Source organism: Apium graveolens, chromosome 4, assembly GCF_009905375.1.
Source record: "Apium graveolens cultivar Ventura chromosome 4, ASM990537v1, whole genome shotgun sequence".
NCBI lineage: Eukaryota > Viridiplantae > Streptophyta > Magnoliopsida > Apiales > Apiaceae > Apium > Apium graveolens.
The window spans coordinates 316,637,111-316,646,820 of NC_133650.1; the positions used below are offsets into that span (position 1 = coordinate 316,637,111).

Consider the following 9,710-nt stretch of genomic DNA (forward strand, 5'->3'; position numbering starts at 1 on the left):
CAGTTTTGACAATAAAAGGTCCAGACCACCTTGATTTCAACTTCCCAGGAAAAAGTCGGAGCCGAGAGTTGAATAACAGAACTTGTTGCCCTGGCACAAATAACTTAGGATGTAGCTTCCTATCGTGCCACCTCTTCACCTTTTCCTTATACATTTTGTTATTCTCGTACGCTTGAAGTCGAAATTCATCAAGTTCATTAAGCTGAAGCATTCTTTTCTTACCAGCTGCATCTAAATCCAGGTTCAATTTCTTCAATGCCCAGTAGGCCTTATGCTCAAGCTCCGCCGGTAGATGACATCCCTTACCGTACACCAACTGAAACGGTGACATCCCAAGTGGAGTTTTGTATGCTGTTCTGTAAGCCAAAACAGCTTCATCGAGCTTTAAAGACCAATCCTTCCTTGACGGACAAACAACCTTCTCTAGAATGCGCTTTATCTCTCTGTTAGACACTTCCGCTTGACCATTTGTTTGCGGATGATAGGCAGTAGCTACTCGATGATTCACATTATAACGCTGCATCATAGAAGTGAACTTACGGTTGCAAAAATGCGATCCTTCATCACTTATGATTACCCGAGGCGTTCCAAACCTTGTGAAAATTTGCTTATAAAGAAAATTTAGCACTGCCTTTGCATCATTTGTCGGTAAAGCTTTAACTTCGACCCATTTTGAGACATAATCGACTGCCAGCAAGATGTACTGATTATTGCAAGACGAGATAAAAGGCCCCATGAAATCGATTCCCCATACATCAAAGACCTCGACTTCAAGCATCACATTTAATGGCATCTCATCCTTCCTTGACAAATTTCCCACTCTTTGGCAACGATCACACCTTAAAACAAACTGATGAGCATCCTTGAACAAAGTAGGCCAGAAAAAACCTGCTTGCAGAATACGAGCTGCCGTCTTCTCACCTCCATAGTGTCCACCATAAACCATGGAATGGCAGTCTCGTAATATCCCCTCCGTCTCACAGAACGGGATACATCTCCTGATGATCTGGTCAGCTCCTTGTCTAAACAAATATGGTTCATCCCACATATACCACTTCACCTCATGCAGAAACTTCTTCTTTTGAGCGGATGTCAAATTAAGCGGCATTATATTGCTGACAAGATAGTTTACAATATCTGCAAACCATGGTTCTTCCTCCTGAATTGCAAACAACTGCTCATCCGGAAAAGATTCATTGATTAACGTCCTATCTTGTGAAGTAGAATCAGGATTCTCCAACCTAGAGAGATGGTCAGCTACTTGATTCTCAGTACCTTTTCTATCTTTGATCTCTAACTCAAATTCCTGAAGTAAAAGCACCCAACGAATGAGTCTCGGCTTTGAATCCTTCTTAGAAACCAGATAGCGAATAGATGCATGATCAGTGAATACTGTTACTTTCGTACCAAGCAGATAAGATCGAAATTTCTCAAAGCCAAAGACTATAGCCAAAAGCTCCTTCTCAATAGTGGTGTAGTTCAATTGGGCCCCATTTAAAGTCTTACTCGCATAGTAGACCACATGGAAGAAATTTTTCTTGCGCTGTCCCAGAACTGCACCTACCGCATAGTCACTCGCATCACACATCATCTCAAACGGTTATGTCCAATCTGGTGCTGTAATAACTGGTGCCGTGATCAAACTCTCCTTGAGAGTCTCGAATGCTGCCAAACATTCATCATCAAATTTGAAAGGCACATCATTCTCAAGTAAATTGCACAACGGCTTAGATATCTTTGAAAAGTCCTTGATGAATTGCCGATAAAAACCCGCATGACCGAGAAAACTACGGATTCCTTTCACCGAATTAGGTGGGGGAAGATTTTCAATGACTCCCACCTTGGCCTTGTCCACCTCCAGACCTTTGCTAGAGACCTTATGCCCAAGGATAATGCCTTCACGCACCATAAAATGACATTTCTCCCAATTAAGCACCAAATTAGTTTCCACGTATCTTTTGAGTACGGCGCGCAGATTATTCAAACATTCCTCATATGAGTGTCCAAAGACGGAGAAGTCATCCATGAACACTTCGACGTTATTTCCAATCATGTCAGAGAATATAGCTATCATACATCTCTGAAAGGTGGCCGGGGCGCCACATAACCCAAATGAAACTCTACGAAAAGCAAATGTGCCAAATGGACAAGTGAAGGTAGTCTTTTCCTGATCCTCTGGTGCAATACAAATCTGATTATACCCGGAATAACCATCCAGAAGACAAAAATACTCATGTCCCGCCAATCTGTCAAGCATTTGATCAATGAATGGGAGAGGGAAGTGATCCTTCCTTGTGGCTTTGTTCAATTTTCTATAATCCATGCATACTCTCCATCCTGTAACTGTTCGAGTAGGGATGAGCTCATTCTTTTCATTTACGACCACAGTGATACCTCCTTTCTTAGGTACACATTGCACGGGGCTCACCCACGAGCTGTCAGAAATAGGATAAATGATGCATGCATCTAGCCATTTCAGAATTTCTTTCTTCACCACCTCCTTCATGATCGGGTTCAGTCTTCGCTGATGTTCCACAGTTGGCTTACTACCTTCCTCTAACAGAATTTTATGCATACAATATGAAGGACTTATCCCCTTGATGTCTGCTATGGTCCATCCTATAGCCGATTTGAATTCTCTCAAAATCCTTAAGAGCTTGTCTTCCTCACTACCTGAAAGGTCAGCTGAAATAATAACAGGTAACGTAGATGAATCACCTAAAAAAGCATACCTCAAGTGTTCAGGTAATGGTTTGAGCTCCAAGGTAGGTGCTTCCTCTATTGATGGTTTGAGCTTTCCTTCAGCATTCTTAAGGTCAGAAGTACCAAGAGATTCAAATGGTATGTCGAGCTTTCGCTTTCATGGAGAAGTGTTCAGATATTGTAATTGCTCGTTGCTATCTTCATCATCGCTGTCAAAATCCCCCACTAAGGCCTTTTCCAATGCATCAGACATTAGCATGTGATCGAGTTCCGAAGTAACCGCAGAATCAATCACATCCACTTTTAAGCACCCCTCATCTTCTGTAGGGAATTTCATTGCCTTGAATACGTTGAAGGTCACATCCTGATCTTGGACCCGCATAGTAAGTTCCCCTTTTTGCACATCTATCAAGGTACGACCAGTAGCCAAGAAAGGCCTTCCCAAGATTATGGGAATCTTCTTATCTTCCTCAAAATCCAGAATAACAAAATCTGCAGGAAAGAAGAGCTTATCCACCTTGACGAGCACATCCTCAACTATGCCCATTGGGTAAGTAATGGAACGGTCAGCCAATTGTAGCGACATGTATGTGGGTTTTGGATCAGGCAGATCCAGCTTTTTAAAGATCGATAATGGCATCAGATTAATGCTTGCTCCCAAATCACAAAGGCATTTGTCAAAAGTTAGATTGCCAATGGTGCAAGGAATGGTGAAGCTTCCTGGATCTTTTAGTTTTGGTGGTAACTTTTGCTGCAGAACAGCGCTGCATTCTTCCGTGAGAGCAACGGTTTCAAGGTCATCCAGTTTCACCTTCCTTGAAAGAATAGTCTTCATAAACTTCACATAACTAGGCATTTGTTCCAGAGCCTCAGCGAAAGGTATATTGATGTGAAATTTCTTGAACACCTCCAGAAACTTCCCGAACTGTCTATCCAGCTTTTGTTGCTGCAATCTCTTAGGAAAAGGTGGTGGAGGATAGAGCTGTTTCTCCCCTGTATTAGCCTCAGGCAGAGTGTGTTCAACAATAGTCTTCTTTGGTTCCGCCACTTTCTCCTTTTGCTTAAATTCTTCATCTCTAACTTCAGCTTCGACTTCTTTTGCCTTTTCAGCATCAGCTACTTTTCCAGACCTTAAGGTAATAGCCTTGACTTGCTCTTTAGCTTCCTTCCTGCCTGGTACTTCCGTGTCACTGGGAAGAGTGCCAGGTCGACGATTGAGCACTGCATTGGCTAATTGACCGATTTGATTTTCCAAGGTCTTGATAGAAACCGCCTGACTCTTGCACAACAGCTTAAGTTCCTCAAAATCAGCACTAGTAGGTGCAGCTGCACTTCCCTGTTAAGGATATGATTGCCTTGTAGCATACTGCTGTGGTTGCTGGAATCCAGGCGGGTTAAACTGTTTACTTACTCCTTGCTGATATGTTGGCTGAATAGCATTCTAATTATTCCCCCAGCTGAAATTTGGATGATTTCTGTTGTTAGGATGATAGGTCGCTGGCACAGGCTGCTGTTGTCGCTGATAATTATTCACATACTGAACAGATTCGTTGACAAGAGAACACTGATCCGTAGCATGAGAACCTGCACAAAGCTCACAAACCATAGCTATTTGATTAACTCCATACGTAGCCAGAGAATCAACCTTCATTGATAGCGCTTGGAGCTGAGCTGCAATAGCGGTGGCTGCATCAACTTCCAGAATACCTGCTACCTTGCCTGACGTCATCCTCTGAGTTGGGTTTTGATGCTCGTTTGCAGCCATTGTCTCTATAAGATTATACGCCTCAGTATAGCTTTTAGCCCATAAGGCTCCTCCAGCTGCTGCATCGAGCATGGGCCGAGATTGGGCCCCCAAACCATTATAAAAACCAGTGATTACCATCCAATCCGGCATTCCATGATGTGGACATTTTCTCAACATTTCCTTGTAGCGTTCCCAAGCCTCGCACATAGATTCTGTAGGTTGCTGCGCAAACTGAGTAAGAGCACTCCTCATAGCAGCAGTCTTTGCCATTGAATAAAACATTACCAGAAACTTTTGCGCAAGATCTTGCCACGTAGTGATGGACCCAGCTGGTTCAGAATGTAACCAGTCTTTAGCTTTATCCCTCAGTGAGAATGGGAAAAGCCTCAACTTGATAGCCTCATCAGTCATGCCATTATACTTAAAAGTGCTGCAGATCTCGACAAAATTCCTTATGTGCATGTTGGGGTCTTCAGTTGCCGCTCCTCCAAAAGAAACAGAATTCTGCACCATCTGAATAGTGCCCGGCTTGATTTCAAAGGTGTTAGCTTGAATAGCCGGATGAAGGATGCTTGACTGAATGTCATCAATTTTAGGCCGAGAAAAATCCATAAGAGCTGGATCAGCTTGAACAATACGATATCCCATATTTACTGGTTCTTTCTGCTCAGTTCCTGAATCCGAATCCTCAAAATCTAACTTCTCCGGAGTATCAAGAACTTCGTCTTTCTCCTCAGCTGTATCTAAGGTCCTCTTGCGAGCACGAGAACGAGTTTGCATAAACGCTTGCTAAAGTACCTGAAACACAACCGAAAAGAGTAATTAACTACTACGTCCTAATCACTGAGTCCTAATGACCAATGATGGTAAGTACATAAACTAAACAAATACGCCGAGTCCCCGGCAGCGGCGCCAAAAACTTGTTAGGGCAAAAACACGCACTAATATTCACGCAAGTATACGCGTTCGCAAGTAATATAGAATACTTTCTAGTTCGTTCCCTCAGAGACTCAGACTAATTTATTGTCTAATTTAACTCACTCACCAATGTATGATTACTTCTCAATGTTAAGATAATAACACTTAAAATTGTTGATTAAATATTAACTATAATTAACTACTTAATTAACCACTTAACTAACACTTCAATTTATCAATAATAAAACATTCATGAGATCACAACTTCATTATTACTTCCTTCTATAGCCATTGTTATTACCTTTAGCATGTGACAGTGATGATATTAATCGAATAACACGAAACTCATAAAAGCCAACTTTCATTGTACTAATACCATTCTACCAAGCATCCACAATTAAGATAGAAGTTGAGTAGTCATCAATCATGTTGAGTTCCTATATGTCTACAGAAATTGACAACACAACGATTTAAGCACAAGTTATTCCTTTTGATTACATAGGGCAAATAAAACTGTTAGAGTTACCCACTAATCATGCACAACGTACATGAACCTATGCTAGCATGGCAAGTTCTAAATCTCAAGATCCACCGTCGCTTCACAAGAGATTAACACCCTATCTTATATGTTCGCGACGCACATAAGACGAATACGCACAACCAATATTAGATATCATACAATCATCACACACTAAAGTATTAAACAATTAACTAAAGAATTCCATAATAAATCTGTTGCAACCCCATGATCACAATTAGCCCATAATAGAACTTATTGCCATCATGGGTTCATATGAAATCATGATAAACAACACAAGAAAATAATAACTAAACTAATTATATTAAAACAGAGTACGTCACAAGAGTAAATAAGTCAAAGCAAGAAAACTAGCATCCAACGTTACAACGAAACAAGAGTCACAAGAAAATATGCTTCCTCTTCGCTGCAGTGTGCTAAATCGGTCTTCTTCCTTATCTCCTTCGCTCCTTGCGCAAAACACAATCTAAAACATAATCTCCTTCTTTTTTCTCTATGAAAACATCTCAAATCTACTTATATAATAGTCCCATAAAACTCAGATTACATTGAAGTTGGAAGCCAAACAGAAGTAGAAGTTTAAAATAATTCAACTTTTTACCCGACCCTGCGCGGCCGCTCAGCATTTCTGCGCGAGCGCGCAAGGCTGTTGCGCGGCCGCTCAGCATTGCTGCGCGGGCGCGCAGGACCCTACTGGAAAAATTCCAGGTTTGCTCCGTTTCTTCTCCGTAATCTGCCCGTTCTTTTCCTCTCTCAACGGTGAACACATGCCAAGGCTTATTCTTGATGATTCCTCCTCCGAAATGCAACTAATACCCTGAAATGCATAAACACTAGAAAAACGCATCAAATACACAAAATACTTGATTTCAAGACACCAATTTAAGCCATTTTAAGACGTTCTAAGTGGTATAAAATGCCACTTATCATACATCTTCAATGACAACTTTTCCAGAAATCAATTTGCCATATATATCCCATTGTGAAACCTTTGCTGTTGTCTCCAAGAGTCACTAATGGGCCAGCCTTCTCCTCAAACTGTGATAGCAGGGCCATATCAACTGTCATATGTCTTGAGTATCCACTATCTGTGATCCATATGACTTTTTTCTTTTTGCCCTGTGCACAATGAGTTTAAGTGGGTTTAGCAACCCAAGCAGTGTTGGGTACTTTCTTCTTGTTAACAGATTTGATAGAGGTAGAGTTTGATGATTCAGAAAGAATAGAGTTCATTGAATGATGTGCATTATCCTTTTTAGCTGAAGAATTAATATTGATTTCCTTAAGATCAACTATTAGCTTGTGGCAACTTATCATTACTTTCATGTTGCAAGGTATGCAATCAAACTTATCACAGAATGAGTAGGGATTTTCAGTTTTTGCTTCATTGTACTTGCATGCTCCCATTCCTAGCTTACTAACAACCTTTTTACAAAGGTGAGTTAGATAATTAACAGAGCCATATTTTTGACATTTTTTTCTTGGAGCATCTGCAACACAAGCAAAGTTGTTGCTCTTGTTTATCCCAATTTTTATTCCCAACAAACATAAGGGGAGTTGAATGTAATTCTGGCTACTTTTTCAATTTTAAAAACTATTCTACTATGAATATATCAGTGTTTGATTTAGCTAAAGTACGGAATGAGAGTATTGAAGAAATCAAACACAAATTTATCAAATACAAGTATTTAAAAACTTTCTGGTGGATTGAATTTATCCAACAGAGATATATTAATATGAGAACTCTGTGATGCAATATCTTTGCACACAGCTACTTACAAGTTGAACTTACAAGAATAGAGAAATTCTTTACAGATATAACTTTATCTATTTCTCTGGTAATTGCCTACTAACTTGGATACTATTCTACTTGCTACACTTGGTTTATATATCACCAAGTTACATGATTAAAAGACAAACAAATAAGACAAAATATTTCTAGTCTAATTTCATGGTTCTCTATTTCTCAATCCAGCATCTTTGAATATCTTCAGTTTGGCATGGAAATGGAAATGCTTCTTTGTTCCCTAAAACCTGTAAATAGGCTGCCACATTCCATTTGCCTATAATCAACGCATATGACTGTCAAGTCACTATCAACTGCTCTTTTGAATTTGTTCATCTATTGGAACTCAGTTAGATCATCCGTTAAAACTCAGTGGGATCATCCATTGGGATTTTGTTGGATCATCCGTTGAGAGTCTAGTTGATCATCCGTTGAGAATTTAGTTGATCATCTGTTGAAGCCTTGTGGAACATCCTTTGAGACTATCTTTATAGCAGTTAACTCCATTTCATTTATACAAGATTATATGACATCTAATATTTACAATTAGCAAACCTATCTTTTATATCAATCTAGTATTCAACATGACTTAAAATATTCTACAATATCTAGTTCTTTAAGGCATTACAATATGTAGAAATGTGCTACTAAACTTATTAATACATAAGCTACCCTTTCAACGGATATTGAAGTGATCATCCATTGAAAGCTATAAAGTTACTAGATAAAATCTACTAAGTGTTTTGTTTAACTTATCATCAAGTACACAATATATTCCTAACAATCTCCACAAATTTATGTCTACTGGAATTATAGCCATAAATTAAGAGAAACTTGATGATAACAAAATACCCTATGAATACAGACTGAATTATAGTAGATAAAATTTACAAGTGCTGCAAATTAATGACAAACATATAGAGGAAGGTTTGTAGAGAGTCTCACAAGCCATTTTCAAGGTGCTACTCTAGACTGAGCAGATTTAGATTATTTCCTTGACTGTCTGAACTTCTTACCCAACTTCTCATTATTTTCTTCAATCTGGTGTTAAAATTGCTTGTAGAATTCAGATTTATCCTCATTTGTCTGATCCGGCTTTTCTTGCATATCCATGAGAGTTTCATTGCTTGAAATCTTAAGCTGATCTTCCAATCTGAAGAATCTTCTGATGCATTTTTCATCTTTGAACTCTATTATCTAGTAAGGCCTCAAATGCACTCTTTATCTAGTGAATAGAATAGTTAATGCTCTTGGGAGTGCATTTGGGTTTCTTTTGATGTTCATTATCTCCTCAATTTTATTTAGTACCATTTTCTTGGCAATAATGTTGAATCCAAAATTCTTCTTTATTGAGGAGAAAATTTTCACCAAAACAGATTAGCCTTCATTGAAAATTCTGTGAAGTGGCCAAGTCATCTCTTTTCCACCCTTGTACCTGAACACTAATTTTTCTGGAAGATGTTTATAAGCATCAATAGCTCTACCTTCTTCTAGCTCATCCAGATAAAGATTTATGTCTGAGAATTCTTTGATGTAACAAATGAAGAGTTGATCTCCCTTATTGACAGTTGGTTTGGGTTTGGCCAATGATTTGGATTGAAGTCTGACAGGCTTGACCTTCTTGATTGCTCTTTACTTTGTCTTCTTTGGCTTGGATATGATTGGAATGTTTAGATCAGGAAGAGGTAGGCTTTCTCAATCTATAAGTTTATCCTTGAGAATTATGGTTTCACCATGGAAATTCATGTCAGGATAAACCTTGAATTCATCTTATTCCATTTTGGGCATGGCTATTTGACTTGAGGTAGTAGATTGGGTTGGCATATATTCATCCTCGTCTTCATTGAAATCCGACCTCCTATTTGGTTTGAGCTTGTATCTTTGTTTCTTAGTCTGCTTTGATTCTACTTGCTTTTTTTCATTCTGAGTCTTAGCTGTTATAGTGGGCATTACAGAATCTGTGGTTGCAGGCTTCTTAGCTTGGTTCTTGGCCTCTAAAGCAGCTTGCTTTTGTTATT

At 39.2% G+C, this 9,710-nt stretch overlaps 1 non-coding gene across 1 annotated transcript; it reads left to right on the forward strand.

Annotated features, from left to right (window-relative positions):
- The first annotated feature begins 4,598 nt into the window (after nucleotides 1-4,598).
- On the forward strand, nucleotides 4,599-4,705 carry LOC141722398 (small nucleolar RNA R71). Its single transcript, XR_012575418.1, has one exon. It is a non-coding gene; the product is annotated as a small nucleolar RNA R71 (small nucleolar RNA).
- The last annotated feature ends 5,005 nt before the right edge of the window (nucleotides 4,706-9,710 follow it).